Source organism: Peromyscus eremicus, chromosome 10 (genome assembly GCF_949786415.1).
Source record: "Peromyscus eremicus chromosome 10, PerEre_H2_v1, whole genome shotgun sequence".
NCBI lineage: Eukaryota > Metazoa > Chordata > Mammalia > Rodentia > Cricetidae > Peromyscus > Peromyscus eremicus.
In genome coordinates this window covers 817,628-844,552 of record NC_081426.1, presented here as the reverse complement: position 1 = coordinate 844,552, position 26,925 = coordinate 817,628, and the positions used below count along the sequence as shown (strand labels likewise).

The 26,925-nt window shown below is 39.0% G+C and overlaps 1 protein-coding gene across 3 annotated transcripts in view; it reads right to left on the bottom strand.

Moving 5' to 3' along the window:
- Acyp2 (acylphosphatase 2) overlaps positions 1 to 26,925 on the bottom strand; it is a 211,871-nt gene that overhangs the window by 174,610 nt on the left and 10,336 nt on the right. The gene's annotated exons all lie outside the window — the stretch shown is intronic.

Sequence of the window (26,925 nt, the reverse complement as noted above, 5' to 3'; positions counted from 1 at the left end):
AATTGTTTCTAGATATAGCCAGAACCAATGAAGCAAAGCCAACATCAGGAAATGATATGTGCTTGACCACTGCTGGGCTTCCAGGGCCTCATCATTAATGGAAATCAATGCCAATGAAAATGATCCCTGGAGACTTTCTTGTGTAGCTTACATTATGTGCATACTTTGGATCATATATGTTGGGTAGTATTGTTCTTGTTGGTTATGTTTCTCTCTCTAGACTGTGGCATACCAAGCTTTGCTATATTAATCACTACCAAGCTGTCACATACTTCAGTTATTCAACTTCAGGCTGTAGAAGTTTCATCCCAGACATAAGTCAAGAATGCCAGGGTTTGGGGATGGCTCAATGGTAATGCACTTGTGTAGCATGCATGGTTTGGTCTTCAGTGTACATAGGTGCACTTATATATAAATACACACACACGCACACACACACACACACACACACACACACACACACATCTCCACAGGAATGCTATCAACTTTATATCCTGTGTTGTCTATAACCAAACACTGATACATAAAAACTTGGTTTTCTAAAGGAAGTAAGACAAGAGACTAGACAGTTCCAAACTATCAAGGATGTATCCTGAAGACTTGGACCCATTGGAGAAGGCCTAGTACATCTTTCCTAGGAATTATAGTGATCTTAAACAACATATCTCAGGTCATTCCCCTAAACTGCTAATCAGATCCTTGATCACAAAGAATGCATAGAAGAAAACTACAAGTTGTCCTATGACCTCTACATGTATATCATGGCATGCACAACCACAGACATACATAAAATAAGTAAATGTAAGTGTTCTAATATTTTTAAAGGACCATCCTGAGCTTCAAGTACAAAGTCCTGCCAAACACACACACACACACACACACACACACACACACACACACACACACAGCACCACCACCACCACCACCACCACCACTACCACCACCACCACCACCACCACCATGATAGGTCCACACAATGGAATACTACTCAACAGTAAAAAAGAACATACACATATCCATAGGAACTACATATATGCATAAAATGCAGTATTCTAAGCAAAAGAAACTCACACATTATGTATAATGACATTCTAGAAAGGAAAGGCCACAGAGACTGAAAACAGATTGCCTGCTGCCAAGGTCTGGGAGGGAAGCGAGTGCTAGCAGGAGGCTCAAGGGAACTTTCTGGTGTGATGGGCGCTCTCTGAACTGTGCTGGTGATTCCATGACCCCACACATGCCAAAAAAATGAGTATAGAACAGCAGAAGTGTTATCAGTTGTAAATTATACATTGATGGAAAACATTCATTGAGAAGTCACAGAAAACAGACCAAACCAACCTCCAAGGGAGTCAAAAGATACTACTTGCACACAGCAGCTGTTCCTGGGTAGGAGCATATGAACATTCCACAGTTAGGGTACTTTATAACTTTGCAGTGTTTCCTGATGGCAGTATACTGTAGAATCAAATAAATAGGAACAAAAAGACCAGTAAGGGAATGAAGACCGTGTAACTTTATAAGACTATAGAAATATTTTTTAAATACATTTGAGTGTGGAGGAATTGTGAGTGGGAAGAACCAATGAGAAGGAGAGCCAGAAAGCAATCTGTTATCCATGGAGGTAAAGATATCAACCTGTGGATAGAAAAGGAAACAGCAGAAAGCCACACATGTGGCTTCTACCACACAGCAGGGGGCTCAGAACACTGTAAGTGCTGACCAAGCACACAGCCTGACAGTTCCAGGTTGGACATACTTCCTCTGGGCTTCTCAACCTCAACAACTCTATGTACAAGCACTGTGAAAGGAAAGGCCATGGGCAACTGAAGTAAAAAGAAATTGGGGGGCTGGAGCGTAGCTTAGGAACAGAGCACTGGCTTAGCATGCACAGGGCCCCAGCTTCAAGCCTCAGAATCATAAAAGAGAGAATTAAAAAGGATGATCTCTTTCTTACTTAGATGAGAGTCTACAAAGCACAAGTCACTGGGAGTTTTCTTAAAATTCAAACCCTAAGACTTTATCTCAGACTTACAGAAACTGTGCCTAGAGGAATCTGCTGTTAAGCAGTAAAATCGGTGGCTGGAAGGGAGGTCAAGGGGAGCATTATAACACTTTTCTAGCATGAACAAGGACCTGGGTTCAAGCCCTAGTGATGGCTTCCCACTAGTGTGGTTCAGTTAGTGTGGATGAGGAGCCATATGATCACTTATCAAGTCTGCCTTGCTAGTTTACAAGTCAGTAGTACACAAGAAAGCTTGGATGATGATGAAAATCCTAACCGGCACTCTAACACGGCCTGGTATTAGAGTTGCCCAAGCAGCCTGGCAGCTTAGGTTGCTCACTCCATCCTTACCACTTCCTGCCCCAGAAAGGGAAGTCCACATCAACCCAGCACTAGAAAAGAGCAACATTGTTTCAGTATTCATGAACCCCAAGGAGAAATGAAGGCTTATAACTCAAACAGGGACTGAGGAGATGTTTCAGTTGGTAAAATGCTTGCTACCGAAGCAAGAGGACCTGAGTTCAGATCCCCAGCACCTATGTAAAGCCTATCATCCCATGCACACCTGTAACCCCAGCTCCAAGAGGAGAAAAGACAGGTGGATCACTAGAGCTCGCAAGCCCTGGGTTTAGGAAAAAATTCTGCCCCAAAGGACAGATGGTGGCAGAAAAGGAAACAAATATCTTCTTTGGGCCTCCATGTGTGCACAAACACATGTGTGCAATAAACTCACACATATACTCTCTTTGGGCCTCTGTGTGTGTACAAACACACATGTGCAATGTACTCACACATATAAATAAATAAACACTTTCAAAACATAAGATAAAAAAGAATGTAATAGAGGAAGACACCTGACATCAGCCTCTTCCTTCACATGCACATGCTCAGGTGAACATACCTATACATATACACCACACAAACACCCATTAGATACATGGATGGATGGGTGGATAGATAGGTGATAGATGATAGACAGACAGACAGACAGACAGATATATGCTCATAACTTAAAGCAAAGGAGTTTGAGGAGTTTATTTTGTTGTTGGCTTTTTGTTTTGTTTTTTTTTTTTTTTTTTTTTTTTGAGAGAAGTTCTCACCATGTAGCCCAGGCTGGTCTCACATTCACTGTGTAGCCCACACTGGCTTTGAACTTGCAATCTCTTCTCAGTAAAGAACTCAAAAGTAGTATCAAACAACAAAAACATACCCAACTTTAGGAATAAGAAAATTATATATATAATCTATTAATGGGTTGTTTCAGATAAAATCTAAAAATTAGACAACTCAAATATATCTAACAAGTATAAATTATTCATGCAACAAAAGATTAGTCTAATTCAAAGTACAAAGGATGAGTTGAGTATGCAAGGCACAGTTGTCTCTGCGTCTAGTAGCTTAGAATCTAGTAGGGAAAGCAGAACACCACACAAAGAGAAACAGACCAATAAACAGGGTGTGCTGCTGCTAGAATCTCAGACCTGCAAGGCATCCTTAACAATTTTGAGGCCAGCCTGGGCTACATGAGATTCTGTTTATAAAAGGTCAATATAAATAAATATTTACAGCTGGACTAGGCAAAGTAATGTAAACCTGTAATCTTAGTAATTGGGAGGTAGAGGCAGGAGAATTGCTTCAAGTTCTAGGTAGGTCATCCTGGTCTATACAGTGAGTTCTAGGATAGGTAGGAATGAAACCCTGTTTTAAGAAGGAAAAGCAGGGCAAGCAAAGTGGTTCAGTGGGTAAGAGCAATTGCTGTCAAGCCTGACAACCCGAGTTTGATCCTTAGAACCCACATGGCGGAAGGAAAGGACCAACTTCCACAAGTTACCCTCTGAGCATCACACCCCTAACACACAAAAATAAATAAGCAAATGAGAAAAAGAAAAAACAATTTTAGCAATAATATCCATAAGCCTGGATACCAATGAGAATTTACTGGACAGACAAACCAATATTGGTGACTTTTGGACACACTCATTGAAAAACAGGTTTTCAAAATGAAACATGTATGGAAATGTTATAAGAAAACTATTATTTTGTAAGTTAGTTTTTAAAATAAACTATTAACTTTTAAATGAGTTTTTGAAAGTTCAGACTTCATTCATGAGCAACAGTTAGCATGGTAAGGGCAATGTTACATGATGGATGAAAAATATGCTGAAGCCCAAAGCTAAGATTATCATATAGTTAAACATGCAAAGCCATGTGTGGCCTGAAAAATTATATCCCAGCTCTAAACTGTACTGCAGACTTACTAAAAGACAGTTGAGCTGTGCTACAGCTGTTTCTAGAAGAAATCGTGTTTCAAACCCAAAGCTTCTAGTCTCTCAACTTACTTACCGCAAGTACCTCCCCACCCTCTTGTGTCCACTTCTGCCTTCCACTTATTCGTCACAAACCAGGAAAGGTGGTTTTCTTTCCTGAAGTAAAATAAAATCACTTCCTTCCTAAGCTTAAAACTCTCTAGTGACTCCTCATGATACTGAAAATAAAATGAATTCTGATCACCACATTCTCTGTGACCTTCCCAACACTTTACCTGTCAGTCTGCCATTCCTCTCTGATTGATTTGAAAAAAAAAATGCACCCCCCCAATAGACTCATATTGAGACTTGGTTCCTGATTGGTGGTGCTCTTTGGGGAGGTTATGGAACCCTTAGGGGTAGAGCCTTACAGGAGGAAGTATGTCACTGGGGGTGGGATTTGAGGATTTATAGCCTCACTCCACTTCCAGTTCACTTATTCTGTTAACTGCACATGGTTGAAGACGTGATCTCCCAGCTTCTGCCTCAGTTACCTGCTGCTAGGCTTCCCCACCATAATGGACTGTCCCTCTGGAACTGTAAGTCCAAATAAACTCTTCCTTTTATAAGTTGCCTTTGGTCACAGTATTTTATCACTGTTACAGAAAAGTAACTGATACTATTTACTCTATTGTTATCAAACCTGCCTCCTTAAATATGCCAAGTGTAGTGGATCCCCATTTCCTTTGCACATATTCCTTCTGTGTAAATGATCCCTTGTCTTCTTATATCTGGCTTTTGTTGTTCCTATCTCTGCACATATGTCACCCTGAGACAAATACTCACTAACTTATCTCAAATATCACTGCATATTTGATATCTCAAATATCACTGAATATCAAATATTCCACAGTTCCTGTATAAGCATGCCACACTGACTACCACATGCCATTGCTATAACTTAGCAATTCACTTTTTATTTCCCATCTTCCTAGTAAACTGCAAGTTCCACAAGGGCAATATCTTCTGCTAGACCAGAGCTGGACACGCAGGTGTTGCATAAATGAAAAAAGAAAAGCTAGTTGAAGAATACTCTGTAACAATTCATTATTAACATTATAAGTATACATATAGCCATATCAATTAGAATTTAAGTTTACTTTCAATATAAGGATGCTACATTTATTGCATTTAAAGTTCTGGAATGAATCTCAAGAATTCTATACTGATTCTAGAAGAACTTTACATAAGTAATAATATAGTGACTGAATATATAATATATTTATCCATGCCTATACTTACATGTATGAATGTACATATCTGTATACAAACATGATTACATGCATACAATATAAAAGGTAGCAGAAAGTTACTAAATAATGCCTAAATTGACATCAGGCAGGTATAGAACACTAAGCACACACACACACACACACACACACACACACACACACACACACACACAATCTTTAAGTTGGGAGTCTTTTATAGAACATACAGTACCTGGGGTGGGAAACTGAACAAGATATGCTGGCTACTGATTTCCACTTGCTCTTTGACATTGATTTGTTGCAAATCCAAGCACATATGTTAGTTTGATTTAAACTCTTAAGGTTTTAAATTTAAAAGTATTTGTAACTATAAATGGTAAGGTCACACACACACACAAAATAAATCTTAAAGTAACTACAGGATCTATTTAAGAGACTGACATAGTTTCAGGCCAATTTCATACTGCTTGAGCAACTCTAATCCATGTCATTGCTGAGGGAGTGATATTTGGGAAAAAAACAAAAACAAAAAAACAGATGACTCCTGTATGAATCACATGTTAAGTATTTAATAGAAATTTAGGTTGTCTTGATTGTATATCTAATGTTTCAAGGTTAAGACCACATGGTTGTTCTGTAAAGTCCTTAAATATTAATTGTGTGTTAATTAATTTATTATATGAGTGCTTGTGACAGATGCTGCTAGCTGCATATACAAAAATCCATCTCCCTTTCTTCTTAACAGAACTCTAATTTTCACCTAACAGCAGAAAATGACCTACATTTCCAAGCCTTTTTATCATAATGGTGGACAGTAAGACATAAGTGAAGACACTGATCAAGGCTTAGGAAAGCTCTCCCACAGGGACTGACTCAGAATATAAGACTGAAGCAACCACAGCCACTTTGAAACCATGAGGCCTTAGATGTGACTTGTTAAGAGCTTTAATATGCCAGGAAACAGAAAAAAAAGTAGGGGACGCAATGTGAGTCAGGAATGAGAAGCTGTCTTTGAGCAAGGGTGGAGTAGGGAAGCCATAGAAATATTCTGGAACTAGATAACAGTAACAGTTGTAAAATACTAAATATATTAAGAAAAAACACTGTATACACCACTTAATATGAATATATATCAATTTCTAAAAATACTATAAAAACAGAAGGAGAAAGTGAAAATGGGGCTGTGGTATAGGCCTCCATACCTTACCTGAAGAGCAAGGTAACCATTTGCCAGTTTTTGCTCACTACACCTTCCTCACTTTTCCTATGGTTCCATAGAAAAAAAATTCCACAGTGCAGATCATCTTGAAGTACTTGCAAGCACAACTCAGTGGTTGTGATTTTTTGGGTTTTACAATTTATTGCTGGAGAAAAAAACCTCTTGCACTCTAGCAGTATTTACTTCCATGGGGAATATTCACTACAGTGATGGTCCTGACTGCTCTATCGTGTCTGTCTCTTCCACAGGGATGTGCAGTGACTCAGCTCATGAATTCATGTAGCACCAGTAAGGTTTATGCCTTGTTCTCATGCCCATGAGGGTGCTTACATTTAATCTGTAATACAGATTATTATAAAGTCCCTTATGTGCACATACATGCCACTTTCATGTCAATAATTCAGAGAATGAAAGAGGATATTGATTATTGGACCCTTTATTTTAAATCCTTAGAAGGAGTATGTCAAGTGGATCTCCAGTCCATTAACTTTCTAAAGCATCAAGCCATGTAGAAATCAATAAAGTTCCCAGCCCACTTGACATCTTCTAGAATCTTTCCAAGAGGCCTGGCCCTTAGTTTGATGTGTACTGTGTAGCAGGAAGCCATCTAAACAGGCAAATGTGCAGACAGGTTTTCTGCAGTTTATCAGCTGTGACTGGAGCAGAACACGCCAGGTTAGGGCCTCTGTTGGAGAACAGGCTTCTGTGGTCTGTCAAGTTCTCTGCTCCCATCCTGCTTTCACTTCACTTAATAAAGAAATAAGGAACTATTATGACAAAACTGCTCTGGAAACTGGGACAGACATAGGCTCCTTCAGCCATGAAATACTCAAGTGCAATGTGTTGCTCAGTCAGGCTCAGTCAGCAGCAACCTGTTCCTTATTGGATGGAAAGAGAGTCAGAGAAAACTGAGTATTTGCAAAAGAAATATACTTTAAATCTACAAGGAAACACTGACATTCAAAGAAACCATATGACAATTTAAATGTCTGAATCCATTGTTTGTATCATATTTACATACTGTAAATATACTTAGGATCTGAATGCAGGCAGTGAGCTACATATCAGCCTTTAATGATTTCAAAATAGTGTTCACTAATTATATAAAATGTGTTTGCTTACATGGTTTCACATTGTATGATATACCTTGGACATTTCAAAACCTTCATTGTCTTTCTTGTCTCCTCCACAACTTCCCACTGGTCAGCTTCCCTTAATGATTTTTAACAACTTTAATTACCAAAACAGATTTCCTTTTAAGGAGGAAATCTGCTTAACCTTTCTCCATGGTCAAGGAGTTATTGCTTGGAGCTATATGTCATGTTAGCATCTTTCAAACAGCCCCATGCTACCTCTTCTCAGAGCTAATTATCACTGCACCACATTTTAGTTTAAAGCAATTTGAAGTCCCCACCAGAGGCACAAGCCCTGTTGGGGCCAATATAACAAGCCCTCAGCCTGACCTTCAAAATATTACCCTCCCTGAAATAGTGAGAGATGCAGACCTAGGTACACAAATAATTGTAGGGGAAAAATAGCATAAATGAAAGGAAATGAAAGCAGGGAATGTAACAGAACTATCAAGGAAATGGAATAATAACACAAATGTGAGGAGCTAGAGTCAGCATACTTACACTCGTTGACTCTAAGGTACTTAAATTTCTAACTTCTAAAATGCAGGTTTTCTATTTATCTGTATATACAAGGGAAAATATGTATGTGTAAATCATGTGATAAGGCCATTCATAATTCATCATGGTTTATATTTGAAGTAATATTTCTTTCCCTTTTTCTTTCTCTTCCCTCCTTCAACCTCCTTCCCCCCTACCTTTCTTTCCTTTGAGGCAAGATGTCACTATGTAGCCCAGCTATGTAGCTGGCCTTGACTTTGTGATCCTCCTGCCTCAGTTTCCCGAGTGTTGGGATTATAGGTATATACCACTATACCCAGCTTAAATAAACTTAGAGAAAACTATTTATATCATATTCCAATAAGCTTGTCCTATTCTAAAACCTAGTTACTACTGTCCAAAACAAACTCCTAGCCTTCTAAAGCACATGGAAACTAGCACATGGCCAGGATGCATTTCTAAGAGTGTTAGTATTCACCAGAAAGCTGATAAAACATCAAATCATCTATACAGTTAACCAGTTTTCAACTCTCCCTCCCCTTTTTTGAGATAAGGTTTCACTATCTAACAAACCTGGTTGTAGACTACAAACTCATTTTGTAGACCAGGCTGGTCTCAAACTCATAGAGCTCTGAGAGGGCCAGGCAAATATCATAACAGCTTGCCCTAATAACTCAGTTAAGAACACCTGCTGCCCAGACTGCGGACAAGCAAGACACTGACAAAATAAAGTCAGTCTTCCTCAAGTTCCTCCTCTATAAGGAAAACTTTTACCTTACGGACCTGGAAGCCAAAGACAGATGTTATCCTGCCAATGCTATGAAGACTACAGGAGCCTGGGATGATGGCAGTCTGGGTAATGGGTAGTCTCTGTCATTTTTTAAAACAGATTTGGAAGCTGTTTGGTTTGTACTCAGAATTTATCCTTCTCAGATCTGATGGTATTGATGACTAGGCTGGCTATACCTTTGTCAGCTAAACAGCAACAGATAACCAGAGTCTTCAATAAGGCTGCAGCCACCTTGTTAATTCATTGATCAATATAAATTTTAGGGGTCTGAAAGAAGATATTTTAAAAAATAGAATGCAATTTATGGTGATATATAAAGGATGGCTTAAGATTTATGAAAAATATTACAAAATTTCTTTCCTATGTCATACTGTCATTACATTAAAATTTCAAAAATTTGAAGTTTAACATTAATAGAATTCTGACAAGCTAATAAAGCAATGACTCTTACTGTTTGGGTCACAAGCTCAAGATTTTAAATTTCTTTTGGTTATCTTCTAAATATAGACTTACAGATGCTTTTCATTGGGTCAAAGACATTTCAGTCTGTACAGAAGAAAATATACATGCTTTTTAACCCAAATCTGTAGCTTTTGCTAGGACTCAAAGATGAGTCTACTCCTGCTGTTTCACACCTATCTGTTACCTGCTTTTTCTACAATATGGATTTCAATACAGATTGATAATACTGATATAACTGGAATTTTATGTCTTTTTATAAAATGAAAATTCACATAAACTTCAGAGAATCAAAAAAACTTGGATCCACTTCTCACAGGTCAAAAGGATTCTGAATAAATACAGCTGAAGTTTCCCCATCTGTCTATTCCTGAAAATGGTATTTTTCTCTCTCCTGGTCTTGGTACTTCTCTCCCTTCCTCAATTACTGAGACCATGGGTCCAAAAGTTCCAAATAAGTTCATAAATTTTAACTTCTGTTCCTAGTTTGTATCTATCTTGACAGGTTTCCACTTGGCTGACAAACACATCCAAGTTGACTATAATCTGCTCCAAATGACTGCGAGCCCTGAGCATTCTGAAAGCTGATATAGACTAATCCATCTGATGTTAATGCTGTCTCTTCAGCTGGTCAATGAACCAGATGCTTCTAAATTCCCTCCTTGACTTTGACTAATATTCTGGCTTTCCAGGACCCTGACAACAACATTCTAATGTAAGCAGGAAGTAATTACAGAAGTAAATATGTTGCCCTTGTCCCCCCTGGAATGTTAGATTAAAAAGGGAATTTCTTGTTATAGGGAACCTGAGATAAAATAAATGGTCCCCATTCCTATTTCCAAGTTTCTTCTAGATAAGGAACTCTGTCGGCCATTGCAGGGCCTTTGGCCCTTCTGTTTCTGCTAATTGCTATTAGCTCTTACATCACTGATGCCTTAACTAAATAATTCCTGTCTGGGTACCACTAAACCAATGATGCTAAAATCCCAAATATCAGCCCCTGGATCAAACCCATGACAAACTTGACATGACAAACTTGAAGATGACAATAACCGAATAAGGAAACACTCACTTTGCCATTGGTAATGGGAAATGGTCTCTGTTTGGAACAACCTCTGCATGACTATCCCCACCTCTGTAATCTCACTCATAATCCAATGGGAGTTGGCTTCCTGATCTCACTGAAGGATACCTGATGGGCATATACTTCTGGCTTAATTCCCTGTGTTAATGTTCAAGTTTTAGATCAAACTAAAAATTTCTGTGTCCTGGTCCAGTTAGGTCCAACAATAGTCTACTACCCTAATGATAAAATCTTTTACCAATTAAAACCATCTCCAAGATTAGAGATGATGTACTACTCAAGTGGGAAATGAGAAGGCCAGGAAAATATCATGACAGCCTAATAACTCAGTTAAGAACTAGGCCTGGGTCCCTGCTTTTTGGAACTGAGCAAGCAGTTTCTGAAGAAGAGCCATGAACAAAAGACAATCAGTCTCCAATAACCCTGTTAACAGGGAGGATAACTGTACATACTAGGCCAGCCCCTGCCACAGCAGCTCAAGGACAAAGCCTGGGACTTGTCCAGGCTTTCCCAAAAATATAAAACTATACCCCTGACTAGTCCTGCCTAGCCCTAGCCAATTAGAACATACTAATAATGATTGCCTCTTACTTGAGCCAATCATATCAAAAGTGACCTAACTTCCTTAGGACCTCCCCTTGGCTAATAAATGCTCTTGTTGATTGCATACATCGATGATGTTCTTTTGTGGGACTTCTGCAGGACCCTAACATATGGTGCATTAGCCAAGAACTTGCCATTGGACTTCCATCCCATTGAGCATCTGATAAACTGGTCGGTGAGTGTGAACACTCTTTGTCTTAGTCTGTATTCTGTTAATATGTTGCTGTTCTGTTCCATGTGTTCATGTCTATAAGAAGCTCAAGCTAAGTAAGTCCAGGCCTGAATGCTAAGTGGATGCATCAGTAGCATTTATAACATGTGGGTTGGGAGACATCCTTAACTGCACCTTGGTTGGGACTTTGGGACCCCTTTGGTTGAACTGAGATAAGCAGGTCACTCTTACCAGGTGGGGCTTACATTCAATGGGTTACAAATACTTGTCATCACTTAGGGGAATTCGTTATAAATTATTATTGGTCATGATAAGAACAGAACTACTCAAATGTTTCATGTTGAGGTTTTTATATGTTGATGGAAATTCAAAATTATTTTGTTATGAAATATATTTATTTCTGCTCTTATTTGAACTGGTGTACCTATGCAATGTTCTGAACTGCTGAGAAGAAACCACAGAAAAAGATTTTGATTAAAATATGCATGTTGTCTGGGAAACAAGGGAGAAGACAGAAAACTAGAATAATGAAGGGAAGGGAAAGGAAAAAAGAATTTGTCTATGTCTGGCTGAAGCAGAGGAGCAAAGACAGGAAAAGACAGACTTGAAGATACATGGGAAGATGTAGAAGGCCAAAGGGGATATGAACTATACCGAATTTGAAAAGAAACTGTAAAATATATTGGAGATTTGACCACATTGAATTAATTCTGGTTGGGTTTTTCATTTTCAAAATAACTGATAATTCTTGACTGCAGAATATTCATACTGAAAAAGAGTCATGTTCTTTAAAGAAGAGAAAGGAGGACTAAGGTCCAAAATCATTATGTTACAACCTTCCAAGTCACAGGGTTCTATATGTTTGGCCTCCTATAAAATGACAAAGGTAAAACTATTCAGAATTTCATAGAAAAGTACAAACCTGCTTCTTAAAACTATCAACTTCACATCTATGACTTATAAATGAAAACTGCAGTCTAACTGCTCCTGTAATATCTGTCTATGGATAGGGAAAAATGCTTCTAAAATATACTTATAAAAGAAAAAACAGAACCTGAGATGCTGTGGGATGTATGGCAAATGTGTTGCTGATTAATCAATAAAACACTGATTGGCCGTTGGCTAGGCAGGAAGTATAGGCGGGGCAAGGAGGAGAATAAAGCTGGGAAGTGGAAGGCTGAGTCAGAGAGACACTGCCAGCCGCCACGATGACAAACAGCATGGGAAGATACTAGTAAGCCACGAGCCATGTGGCAAGGTATAGATTAATAGAAATGGGTTAATTCGTGATAGAAGAAGTAGATAACAAGAAGCCTGCCACGGCCATACAGTTTGTAAGCAATATAAGTCTCTGTGTTTACTTGGTCGGGTCTGAGTGGCTGTGGGACTGACAGGTGTCAGAGATTTGTCCTGACTGTGGGCCAGGCAGGAAAACTCAAGCAACACTGAGAGGTCCATTTAAATAACATATATACAAGGTAAAACAACAGCCTTGTTATTATTACCAAACTTAGAGATGGCTTCAAAATTAGGCCAAAATTTGTTTAGTTCAAATATATTTAGTAGATAATGGTCCTCAAACTTGTCAAAGATCTAATCTATTTGATAAAAACTTACTATGACAAACAGAGACTCCCAGCCCCTAGCAATGACACCCAAGGTCTCCAAAGAAGACATGAGACAACAGAAGAATGATGCCACCTAGATTATTGATAGCAGTGACCACTGGGCAAGATGCCCTAATGCAACACCTGCTGCCAGGACCATGGCTATGCTTAAAAGTAAAATCATATCTAAAGTGACCTAACTGCCTTAGAACCTCCCCTTGGCTATGCTTAAAAGGAGCCCACACATCCCTCTCCGGGTCTTCACCATCTTGCTTTTGTGTGGGATGGCAGGTCCCAGCATGTTGGAATAATAAATGCTCTTGATGATTGCATATGTGGATGGTGGTCTTTTGAGGGACTTCTCTAGGACCCTAACAGCTCTACCTGTCATTACATCTCAAATGCTGGCACTAAAGGCTAGTGCCATACTACGTGGCTCATTTTCAATTCTTTGGAGTCTATTATTTTATGGAAGAAATGTAACTAAACATCCATAGAAACATTGTAAGCCAATGCACAGCTACAAGTGCACTAAAGCTTCCAGTCCCAAATCCTCAGGAAAGCCTCAGCTCCCACCTCTGGTAACAGAAATTCACAGGAAAAATAAACAAAACCCATTGATCATCTATGCAATGTAGAAATTTGTAAAATGGAAAACTGACAAAGGAGAAAAAGTTAAAACAACTCTACAGTAGAGAAACCTGCAAACACTATCTTAGGTGACTGAGGTCAACATTAACTGTCATGAGTCTCAGTGACACTTGTGATATTCAATGGAAATGGGACATTACCTCTGGGGTCTTCTGTTGTCAAATCCCTAACTTGGTCTTCTCATGTCAAAACTATTAGACAAGGGCCAGCAAGTGTGGCTCATGGGAAAAAGACTACTCCAAGGTTGACTACTGAGTTCAATCCCAGGACCCACATTGTGGAAGGCAAGAAACTAACTCCCTGGGCTGGAGAGATAGCACAGTGGTTAAGAGCACACACATACACTGTTCTTTTAAGACCTGAATTCAGATTCTAGCAGCCAGCCTTACACTTCACTGTCATCATCAGCAGATTTAGTAAGACAACTTGGAATTCTTAAAGGGAAGGGAAGTAGTTTTAAAAAAGAGAGATTTTCCCACATTAAAAAATGGGAAACACTACTATGATGGAGGAAGTTAGGTCTCTGTATGGTTCTACAATGGATGATTTAATGGAACAGATGAATGAGGGGGAAAGTAACTTGGCTGGGATATAAACATTATCAGTTTGGCAATTCTTGTTTTATCCCTAAAAAAGTTGGTTGATATGAATGCCAAGATGGCCTTAAAAAAGGTTACTAAAGAAAAGAATGCAATTTTGACTGATTTGAGTTACAAGTCTTAGAAAAGCTTACTTAAACAGATAAAAGAGATATTCAGACCCAGACAGAGGAATTTAAAGGACAACCAACCTCACCATTACATTATAAAACTAGAGAGTAACAGTCCAAAGTTATCAAACAACCAACCTTAATTTATCCAGTCACGTTATGGGAACAACTGCCAAATGACAGTTATCCCAAGGCTATGCAAGGGCTGCTGTGGGATAATGCTTTTGTACACTGGTTTAATAAAACACTGATTGGCCAGTAGCCAGGCAGGATAAGTAGACAAGGAGACACCAGCCCGCCATCCAGGGAGCAGCATGTAATGGCACACAGGAAAAGCCATGGAACATGTGACAATATATAGATTAAGAGAAATGGACTAAGTTTAAGTATAAGAGCTAGTCAGTGGTAGGCCTGAGCTAATGGCTGAGCAGTTTTAATTAATATAAACCTCTGTGTGTTTATTTGGATCTGAGCAGCTGTGGACTGGGTGGGACACAGGAAAACTCTAGCTACAAATTGCTGTGGATATCACTCTGTATAAATAAAATGCTGATTGGCCAGTACGCAGGCAGGAAATATAGGCAGGACAAGCAGAGAAGAGAATTTTGGGAACAGGAAGGCTGAGTCAGGAGACATTGACAGCTGCCGCCATGACAAGCAACATGTAAAGATACCGGTAAGCCACAAGCCATGTGGCAACTTATAGATTAATAGAAATGGGTTAATTTAAGATAGAACTAGATAGCAAGAAGACTGCCATGGCCATACAGTTTGTAAGCAATATAAGTCTCTGTGTGTTTACTAGGTTGGGTCTGAACCACTGCAGGTGATAGAGATTTGTCCTGACCGTGGGCCAGGAAAGCTCTAGCAACAACAAATGGTGCTAAAACATGGGGCAAGAGTTTCTAGACAAATTTCTAAGTTGTCTTATTAAATAAAAAAAAAAAAAAAAACACGGAGCCAGAAATAGGGGTGAATGCTGGGCGGTGGTGGTGCACACCTTTAATCCCAGCACTCAGGAGGCAGAGGCAGGCGGATCTCTGTGAGTTTGAGGCTAGCCTGGTCTACAAAGCGAGTTCCAGGAAAGGTGCAAAGCTACACAGAGAAACCCTGTCTCAAAAAACCAAAAAAAAAAAAAAAAAGAAAAAAAAGAAATAGGGGTGAAAATCTGACTGAAATCAGAGGAATCAGAACAGCCACCAGCTAACCTTACCTCATGATACTGCAGCTTCCAAAGTGAACTTCTTCCTGTCTACCTGGGCCTTTATTACCTTGCTGTTCAGCCTTCTCATTGGCTATATTAGCCTAGCTACCTCACCTCCTTGCCACTGCCTCTCTGTACAGACCTCCAGGTCTCTATGGTTGGTACTTGGATTAAAGGTGTGTGTCACCACACTTGGCTCTGTTTCCTAGCATAGCCTTGAACACACAGAGATCCAGACAGACTAAGGGCATGTGCTAACATTGCATGACTTCAGTTTTTACTAATAGTGGCTGACCTTTATCCTCTGATCCTCAGATAAATTTTATTGGGGGACACAGATAAATTATCACCACAAGAGTTTCCACCTAAAGCCTGAGAAAGCTGTACAAAATAAGATTCTAAAATAGAGCTAAAAACAGCTTCCTAGTTGTGTCTGTCAGGCAAGCCATGAGCTACAGTATGGTGGGTTCAGAGCAGCATGTGGACTTGACTTGCAGCATGGCAGATTCCTGCCACAGTACACAGAGGTGTCTCCAAGCCACACATTACACTGTGTGGTGAATTTAGCCTTTGCTAGTACAGACCAAAAAAAAAAAAAAAAAGACCCACTGCCTCCCAGAGTCAGTGGACAGCATGGCTCCCAGAGCTGGCAGTAAATTACTGCCACCATATTGAAAAGCTGAGGTGGGCAGAGTCAACAGCCAAGGCTGCTGCTTCAGTACTAGCCACTGCAGTTTAAGGCAATAGATTCACAATAAGACAGATTCAGATGGGATACACCCTAAACAGTTTACAGTGTGTGTAAAAATGTACATAGGCTTGGAAGAGAGAGGAAAAGAAGTATAGACAGTTATATAAAAAATAGAAAGTTTTAAAAAATAAAATCTTTAAAGAGAAAGTAAAACTATTATAAAAAATAAGCCACATAAAGATGGAAATCACACAGAGAGTCTGGATTATGTTGTCTTTGAGATTTTTAACTGCAGAAAAACATTTGACTGAAAAGGCTACTCAATTAAACCAATATGTATATTTTAAAGGTATCTTGACTTCAAAACTTGGATCTAAGGTTATGTTGCTTTAGAAAGGAGGTTCTGCTTTTGTTTCCACAGAAGATGAGAACCTATGGATTGCTTCCAGGCTCATATAGTTTGATCAGCCAAGATCCCCTGAGAGACCCAGATGATTCAACATCCAAAATCAGCTTCAAAGGCAACTGGTTCAGACAGTGCAACATCACAGACTACTCCAGTCAAGACTTGACCATAATTCTTAATTTTCTCAGGATCCCCATTAGATTGCCAGTGCCCTCATCCAGCAAGAAGTAGTATGAGAAGCTATGTCCAAATTCCCGAAACATTGCTTATTAATGTTTATTTTTATTTAAAACAGGTTGGTTATAAATGCCATCTCTTTCTAAAGAAGAAAAGGGGATAGTATAGATATGATAGGGTGAAAGGGTAGATTAATGAACATACTTTTAAAGAGCAACAACTTGTTTAAAAATGTTTTATATTGCTATGGATTTTAGTTTATTGATACAACTTTAGAGTTGATTTTGTTTATATATATATATATATATATATATATATATATATATATATATATATATATATATATATATATATATTTCTACTCTTCATTTAAGGTATTATGTTTATGTAACTCATTTAAATTGTAAAGGATGATTAAGAAATACAGATTAATAATTAGTCTTCTATGATAGTCTAACTTATAGTCATGTTAAGTTTTCTAGGTATACATAGATATAATTCAATGGTAATCTTCAAACACTTCAAAGACCTACAGAATATGGCATTTAAAATGTTTTAAAAACTTAGACTTTCTGAACAGTGAGACACATCTGCTCCTGGTAGCACTGATTTACTTCAAAGAGAAAGATGGGCATTGAAGACACTCTATGTGGAGTTTATCTTCTTCTTGACAAAAATAGCCATTTGGGCAAGAAACTGTTCTTGCCTGGACTGCTTGACAAAATGTTGTATTGAATGGACATGCAGGACCCATAGAAAGGTGACCACTGAACTTTGCAAGGTCAGATGGTCCTTCAAGTTCCTGCTTCACAGAGGAGACTGACAGACATTCTACAGGACACAGAGAGAAGCATCTGAGAGACTCTAGGCCTGTAGGCTGAAAAATGAATGCCCCAAGATTACAGAAGAACTTTGGGTGACTGTCCAGGCAGCCAGCTGTCTCTGTCATTCTAGATTTTTGGAAGTTGCTTACAATGTTCTTCCTGTTTACTTAAGTAATATTGTATCCTTCTGAGGTCTTTGATCTAGTTGAAGACTAGAAGTTATAATTTTGGTTTTCCTTGGTTATGATAAGAGATAAGGTAGATATGAAACTTTAGACTCACAAATATAGGATAAATAGAATATTTTCTTTGAATTTGCCAAAAATAAATAGAGTAGATATTGTAACTGTTAATTCTTGCTTGATAACTGTTTTGTTTTGTATAATTTTACTATGTTAAAGTTAAAACTTTCCTTTTTAATTAAACAGAAAGGAAAAAATGCTGTGGGATAATGTTTTTGTACACTGGTTTAATAAAACACTTGTTGGCCAGTATCCAGGCAGGAAGTACAGGCAGGATAAGCAGACAAAGAGAATTCTGGGAAGAGGAAGGCTGAGTCAGGAGATGCAAGCCTGCCATCCAGGGAGCAGCATGTAAAGACACACAGGTAAAGCCATGGAACACATGTCAACATATAGATTAACAGAAATGGGCTGAGTTTAAGTGTAAGAGCTAGTCAGTGGCAGGCCTGAGCTAATGGCTGAGCAGTTTTAATTAATATAAGTTTCTGAGTGATTATTTTATAAGTAGGCCACAGGACTCTGTGGGAGCTTGGTGGGGACCAGATAAGACTTCTAGCTACAAAGAGCTGACTGGATTCCCATGCAAATGTTAGATTTAGGAGATTTAATGAAGTGATAGTCCCATACTGTATGTATTCACCTTTTGTGAGGCAGATGTTAAATTCATGGTCTACTAGTAATAGAATTGTCCAACAACACTGGAAAGACTTGGTTACAGCAGTATTGGAATCTGTTCCTCAATTACAGTGGAGGACCTGGTAGAAAAATGAGGCTAAGACCATTGAACAACAAAAGAGGACTAGAGGTATGAAAATTTCCCAAGACCAACTTCTTGGAGATGGCAATTATGCTGATGTACAAAGATGTCTGTAATATGCTGACCACACCCTGGCTCTATGCCATGCAGCAGCTTTGAATGCTTGGGACAGAATTGAAGAAATAAGAAAGAGAACTAAGTCATTTACTAAAGTTAGACAGGGCCCAAAAGATATCTTCATTGATATTTTTTTACAAAGATTGACTTCAACTATAAATAGAATGATAACAAATCCAGAAGCTAGGCAAATAATAATTGAATTTTTTGGCTTTTGAAATTGCTAATTCACAATGCAAAAGGGCAATTGGGCCTTTAAAGACAAGATCAGCATCCATACAGGAATGGATCTGAGATACAGTCAATACTGAATCTCATAACCATGATGATATTTGGATAGGAGAGGTGATTTGCAGAGGCTTGAAGAAAAATCAAAATGTCAGATGTTTTAATTGTGGTAAACAAGGTCACTTAAAAAGGGATTGTAGGTAGAGCATTGCTAGAAACAATGATTTTTCTAGGAATAATCCAAACAGAAGGCCCATGTCTTCTGAAGTATGCAGAAGGTGTGGCAAAGGCCAACATGGGACCAAAGAATGTAGATCAACAAGGGACAGACAAGGTGACCCTTTGCCATTGGGAAATACCTTGAGGGGCCTCTCACAGGTTCCCATGTCAAACTTGGTTCAATTATCCCTGTCACCATGCAGGAAACTCCTCCCCAGACCAATTAAAGAAACTAATGCCTATTGTTAAAAAAAAAAAAATACTGCTCTGAATGATAGGACAGCTTTAGAAGATAAAACAAAAATTTCAGGAGAAACTATAAAGCAAATATTTTGTCAAACTTTCTATAAATGATCAAAGACCAAAGCTTAAAATAAATGACATTGAATAAATGACATTATAATTGAAGGTCTTGTAATAGGGGCAGATGTAACAATAATTACACCAGAATCTTGTTATTCAAATTGGCCTCTTCTGGAGGTAAATGTTCAGGTTTTAGAGATTGGAACTTTATCTAAGGTAAAACAAAGCACAAGATGGATCAAACGTACAGGGTCAGAAAGGACAGAGAGGAAAATTAAAGCAATATGTGGCTAACATAGCAATGAATTTACGGGGATGTGATTTATTACAGCAATGAAATACACAGATTAACATTCCTCCAATCTCAGAAACCAACCATAAACTCAGGTATGTTTCTAGGAAAAATATTAAAAGACATTATAAAGAACAGTCACCAAATATTGTACATAAACAGGGCTTACAGCTGCTGATCTTTCAAAGGTACCAACAATCCTACCTTTAAAATGGTTAACTGACAAAACCATCTGGGTGGAACAATGACCTTTGCCATCATAAAATTACAGGCCTGAGAACAGCTGGTATAGGAGCAGCTAAATGCTCAACATATTGAGGAATCGACTAGTCCTTGGAATTCTCCTGTATTTTCTATTAAAAAGAAATCTGGAAAATGGAGAACGTTAACAGATTTGAGAGCCATAAATAAAGTAATTCATCCAATGGGCTCTTTACAGCCTGGAATTCCCCTGACGTCTCTATTACCTAAAGGATGGTCTATTATAGTAACTGATTTAAAAGACTGATTTAAAATACCTTTGCAAGAATAGGATAGAGAAAGATATGCCTTCTTTGTGCTTACTTATAATAATTCTCAGCCCATTAAAAGATATCAGTGTAAAGTTCCCCCACCAGGGATGTTAAACAGCTCCACTTTGTGCCAATATTTTGTTCAACAGCTATTGTAAATAATTTTTAATCAGTTTCCTCAATCTATAATTTACCATTATATGGATGATATTTTACTAGCTGGTTCAAATGAAAATACTTTAGAGAAAATTTTGAAGAAGAAAATGAAATTTTGCCTTGTTGGGGATTACAAATTGCTCCTGAAAAAATACAAAGAGGAGATTCTAGTAATTACTTAGGATATACTACAAAAAATCAACTCCAAGAGGTACAAATCAAGAGAGATCAATTTTGGACTCTTAATAAGACTTTTAAAAATTGCTGTGAGACATTAACAGACTATGACCAACAACTGGATTAACAACTCAAGAATTGAGTAATTTATTTCAAATCTTACTAGGTGACAAGGACTTATATAGTCCAAGAAAAGTATCAGCTAAAGTTGAGAGAGAATTGGCTGTGGTAGAAAAGAAATTATGGGATGCATATGAATCCAGAGCTGGATTGTACTCTGGTTATTTTACCTTCTACATATTTCCCTACCAGAATTATAATGCAGAGAGAAGATAATATCTTAGAATGGATATTTTTACCATACAAACACAGGAAGAACTTAAAGACCTATGTAGAAAACATTTCTGAGTTGATTCTAAAAGGAAAATTGAGGCTTCATCAATTAGCAGGAATAGACCCAGCAGAAATTATAGTATCTTTTACTAATGCTAAAATTTCCTCTTTAAGGGCAAAAAATGAACATTGGCAAAGAGCTAGCAATAATTTTTGGTTTGAGTTTAACCTCAAATATCCCAAAAGCAAAAGAATTCAGTTTATAAAGAGAATTAATTGGATCCTTCCACACATTATACAGGGAACATCAATATCTGGAGCCCCTACATTCTATACTGATGCAAACAAATCAGGAAAGGCAGGTTATAAATCATGACATTTAAGTAAAGTCACTGAAAGCCCTTATGATTCTGCTCAAAATTCAGAATTATATGCTATTCTCGTGGTATTATTAGATTTCTCAGAACCTTGTAATGTAATTACTGACTCTCAATATGCAGAAAGAGTTGTTTTACATATTGAAAGTGCTGAATTCAGTACAGATGATACAGAATTGACTTTGTTATTTGTTCAATTACAAGAAACAATCAGGAATAGAAATCATCTCTTATATATAACACCTATGTATGAGATGCCATATGGGTCTGCCAGGTCCTCTACCAAAAGGTAATCATGAAATTGATCAACTACTGGTTGGAAATGTGCTAGAAGCTTCAGAATTTCATAAAAAAAAATACCATGTGAATAGCAAGGGTTTGAAGAAGGATTTTTCCATCACTTGGTAAGCCAAGGAAACATCCTACTTGCTCTTTGTATAACCAAACTCCATTACCTGCAGGAAGTAACCAAAAGGGTACTCAAAAAATGAAATTTGGCAGATAGGTGTGTTTCATTTTGCAGAATTTTGAAAATTAAAATATTTACACCATACTATAGATACATATTCAGGATTTCAATGGGCAACTGCTTTGAGTTCTGAAAAGGTTGATTCTGCAATCACACATTTGTTAAACATTATGGCCATCATGGGGATACTTGTAAAAATTCAGATTGACAATGCTCCAGCATATATCTCTAGTAAAGTGAAAGATTTTTTTTCATATTACAACATAAAGCATATTACAGGTATACCACACAATTCTACAGGGCAAGTAATTATACGAATATCTAATCAAATTCTAAAAGAGATGCTTAATAAACAGAAAGGTATAATAAAGACCACCAGAGATAGATTGCACAATGCTTTACTAACTTTAAATTTTCTAAATGCTAATGAGAAAGGAATGACAGCTGCAGAGAGACATTGAATAATAGAAAAAAACTACATAATAAATTCAGCCTGTATACTTTATAGATGTGGTGATCTCAAAATGGAAACCAGGATATGTGTTACATTGAGGAAGAGGTTGTGCTTTAGTTTCCACAGGAGAAGAAAAGCTATGGATACTATCAAAATTGATAAAGATTAGATTTGAACAAGAGAGACCTCTTGATTAGAAAAGGTGATAGTTCATCTACCAGCATGACAACTCAAATTAAACTAATTTATAAGACTAACACATGCTGTTCATTTGATCAGATATAAATTGCCAAAAGGGAAACTCCTGCTATGAAACAATCCTTTTCTACACTATGAATATGTATCACTTCCATTTGCTAATAAGAAGCTGATTGGCGCCGGGCAGTGGTGGCACACGCCTTTAATCCCAGCACTCGGGAGGCAGAGCCAGGCGGATCTCTGTGAGTTCGAGGCCAGCCTGGGCTACCAAGTGAGTTCCAGGAAAGGCGCAAAGCTACACAGAGAAACCCTGTCTCAAAAAAACAAAAAAAAAAAAAAAAAGCTGATTGGCTTTGATAGCTGGGCAGGAAGAGATTGAGCATGGGAGCTAGACTAGGAAAATTCTGGGAAGGGAAAGGGCAGATTCAGAGAGTCACCAGCAAACACAGAGAATGCCATACTGAGAAAAGCTATAACCCCACATGGCTAAACATACATAAGAATTATAGGTTAATTTAAGTGTAATAGTAACAAGCCTGAGCTATTGACCAAGCACTCATAATTCATATTCAGCCTCTGAGTATGTTATTTGGGATTGGGTGGTCAGGACAGGAAACATCCTTCTAAATATGGCACACAACATGGGGACTAAATTTCCACAAAAAAACTGACAAAGCTTAATAAAGTATTCTAGACACACAAGAATGAAGTCAAGCAGGGCTTCTTGGTAGCTGCCTTTTCTCTGGTGAGCTATTTGTTGGTGGTGAGCAGAAGCATGGCTCCTTTAAGAGACAGCTTCCTGGTTCAGTGCTAGCAGCAAAAACAGGCGGCTCTTTTAAGAGGTCTTGCTGCCAAACACTTACATGGTGTTTATGAGCAGCCAGCGGCACACTACTCAGTGGTGGCATGGACCCGGAAACTCCCTAGAGTTGGGGCAGTAAACACAGCTCCCAGAGCTGGCAATAAACATACCTCCACCATAAGACTAGCCTCTTACAGAACTGAGGGAGAGGAGCCAACACCAGCATGTCATGATCTAAGTTACACAACAGTTTTTTTTTTTGCTCACGCAGACAGAAAAGGTTAGAGATGAACAATAAAGACAGATTCAGACAAAAAGAGCATCTAAATGGGTCACAGTGTGTTTAAAAAATTTATGGGGAGACAAAGAAAAAGGGTAAAGAAAAATCCTTTAAAGAAAAGAGTAATAAAAAGTATAATAAGCTACATAAAGATGGAAAATACACGGAGAGTCTAGATTATGTATATTATTGTATTTTCTTTAAAATTTTTGGCTGCTAAAAGACCTTGGATTATGAAAAGTGCTATGTTAAACCATCCTATATATTTTAACATTTTGACTTCAAAATTTAAATCAAAAGATATGTTACTTTGGGGGATAGGTTATGCTTTTATTTCCATGGGAAATGAGAGGCTGTGGATACATTCTGGGTTAAGAAAAGTCAGGTTTCAGCAAGGAAGAACCCCCGAAAAAGCTCCAATGGGAATGGATGGCCCAGATGATCCAACATTTCAGAGCACCTCTACTGCAGTTTCCTCTGAGTTCTACATCCAGAACAGCTTCCAGGTTGCTGATTGAGATGATCTAGCCTCATAGAACACTACAGCCAGGACTTCACCATACTCCTAAATTTTCTTAGGGTTCCCCAAAGTTTACCATCACCCCCAATTAGCAGGAAGGAGTCCAGAGAACTACATCCACATTCCCAAAGGATAGTTATGGATATTTATTATTATTTAAGGGGGTTTAGTTACAACTTGTTACTGATAATGGTCAAGAAAAAACGCTGAACAAAGGAGATCAGATCCAGGGATCTCATTCTAAAAATAAAGGGGGGTTACAGAAATGATAAGATAAAGGGGTAGATTATTGAATCTACTTTAATCCAAAAAACAACTATTAATCTTACATATTTTACATTGGTATGGATTTTTGATTATTCATACAAATTTAAAGTTAATTTTTAAATAACTGTATGTATGCTTCTACTCTTGTTTAGAGTATTGTGTTTAAGCAGCTCTATAGGAAGATAAGGCCTATGAGGCCGAGAGATGATCCAGCGTGGAGTCTATCTTAGGACCTAGCAACAGGCACTGTCAGAGGTCCTGATCATGCCTATCCAATGAGGGGCAACCATGCAATGTCACTGGAATAGGACATAGTCTGGGTGCTGTGAGGAGGGTATATAAGGCTCTCCCCATTATGTGGAGGTGCCAGGTGAACTGAAACAGGAAAAAATATACCTTCCTAACTGGATGGGCAGACAGACATGACAGAAAATACAGAAGAAGGGAAGAAAGGGAGTTATCAATGCTTGCCTACTGAAGGGACTGAAATAAATGAGTCTGCTGTTTGCATTTTACCTGACTCCCAGTGTCTTTGCCACTGACAGCGCACCTTCTGACCCCTCCCCTTGGGGTAGCAGTTAGGACCCAGCAACATCTGGTGCCTGAACAGGTTCTGCTTGTCTCCCTCCCCTTACTTGTGGTGCTGGACAGTGCCCCCAAAATAGCGTGTTTCAGCAAGAAGGCCCTTCAATATTGTGTGGGTTTTGGTCCCTTCAGCAAGTAAGCATTGGGACCCCGTTTCTTCCCTTCTTCTGTGTTGTCTGTCATGTCTGTCTGCTCATCCAGTTAGGAAGGCACATTTTTTTCTTGTTTCAGTTTGCCTGGCACCTCCACATAAGAGCTGACCCCCCAGGAAGCAGAATCAAGCCTCGGCTCCTGAATGCTGTCCCTCATCTGGAGACACCATGTGGGCATATGGCTGGGCCTAAAAAAAAAAAAAAAAAACCCACAGAAGTCCCCCACTAAGCATAAAACATAAAGTTCCGACACAACTTTCCACTTCTGTCAACTGCCATCTTCTCTCTTACTGTTGCTTGTCTGCTGTCACCCTCTACAAAATGAGTAACCTCTGCATCACCTCAACCCCTTCCATGTCTGATCTCTATGGCATCTAATGAAGAGGAGGTAGACAGACCCTTGAAACCTGCTGAGGAGAGTTCAGCCACAGTTAAGACCATATGTGCCACTTCCCCATCAGCTCCACTCCTGCTACAGGAGGTTACACCTCCACCACGGTACCCTTGGAGTGAAGTGACTCGATGTTCACCTGCCACTGAAGGTGGAAATTCCTTTACACTTCAGTATGCCCCCCAGCTGCTGCAGGCCACCCCCCACTAACCCCCATCTCAGGCCTCAAAGGCTGGTGGAAGTATTTCCGTTCAACCTGGGACAAAATGCCACTAACCAGCCATGGATTCCCACCCCCCTAGCTGAACTCTCCCTTATATGGAAGGCAGTTAAAGAGTCTGGCCCTGATTCACCTTACTTCAAACAGGTCCTCACTCAATGAGCAATACAACTACAGAATTACTTTGATTGGTATAGTCTGCTCAAAGCTGTGCTGGAGTCAGCCTCCTTTCTTAGCTGGAAATTGGCTTATGATGATCAAGCAGAAGCTCAAGCACCAATGAACTGATTAATTAATGTTCCAGTAACCCTTGACATGCTCACTAGATGAGGTAACTTTGTCCATTCTATCTATCAGGCACAGATTGGCCATTAAGCCTACGACTAATAGGCTCTGGCTAATAAGCCTGGCCTTCAAGGCTCTTAAAGCATGCACCCCTCAGGACCCTTCAACTCACTGCCACAATTTTATTCAACAGCCAGGGGAACCTTTTACTGATTTTCTCACATGTGTCAATGAGGCAGTGGAGTGGAGAATAGACCCAGGCCCCACCAGGGAAATGTTAATCAAACAATTGGTTTGGGAAGGGCTTAACGCCTCCACCCAAAATGCAGTCGCAGTGGTCCACAATGAGGACATTCACAAGTGGGTCCTGGCCACAAGAGGTCTTGACCCCAGAAACAGTCCCATTGCTGCCCTCACCGCTTCCCTGGATGCCTTCCTTGTGGACAGGCAGTGCACCAATGACACATCCAAGGGCCCCCAAGTAGACAGATCCTGCTAAGGATGTGGCAAACCAGGCCATCTGCAGTGTGACTGCCCCCAGGCAAAGCCTAGGACCCAATGCCCCAGATGCAATAAGAGATTTCATTGGGCAAAGGATTGCAGATCACAGCCTGCCAAAGCATTAGCCCCTTTAAACTCCAGGTGGGGCACTCCTTAGCCCCACCAGTAAGAGGAGGCTCTGGTAATCCAAAAGTCTACTGAACACTGCACATTTTTCCACACTCCCCAATGCGGACTGTCTATCTTGTTGGACAAGGTGTTAAAAGCTTGGTGGAAATGAGTGCAGACATCACCATATTAACAGAAATGGAGGCACTCCACTTCCCCTGCTGGAAATTT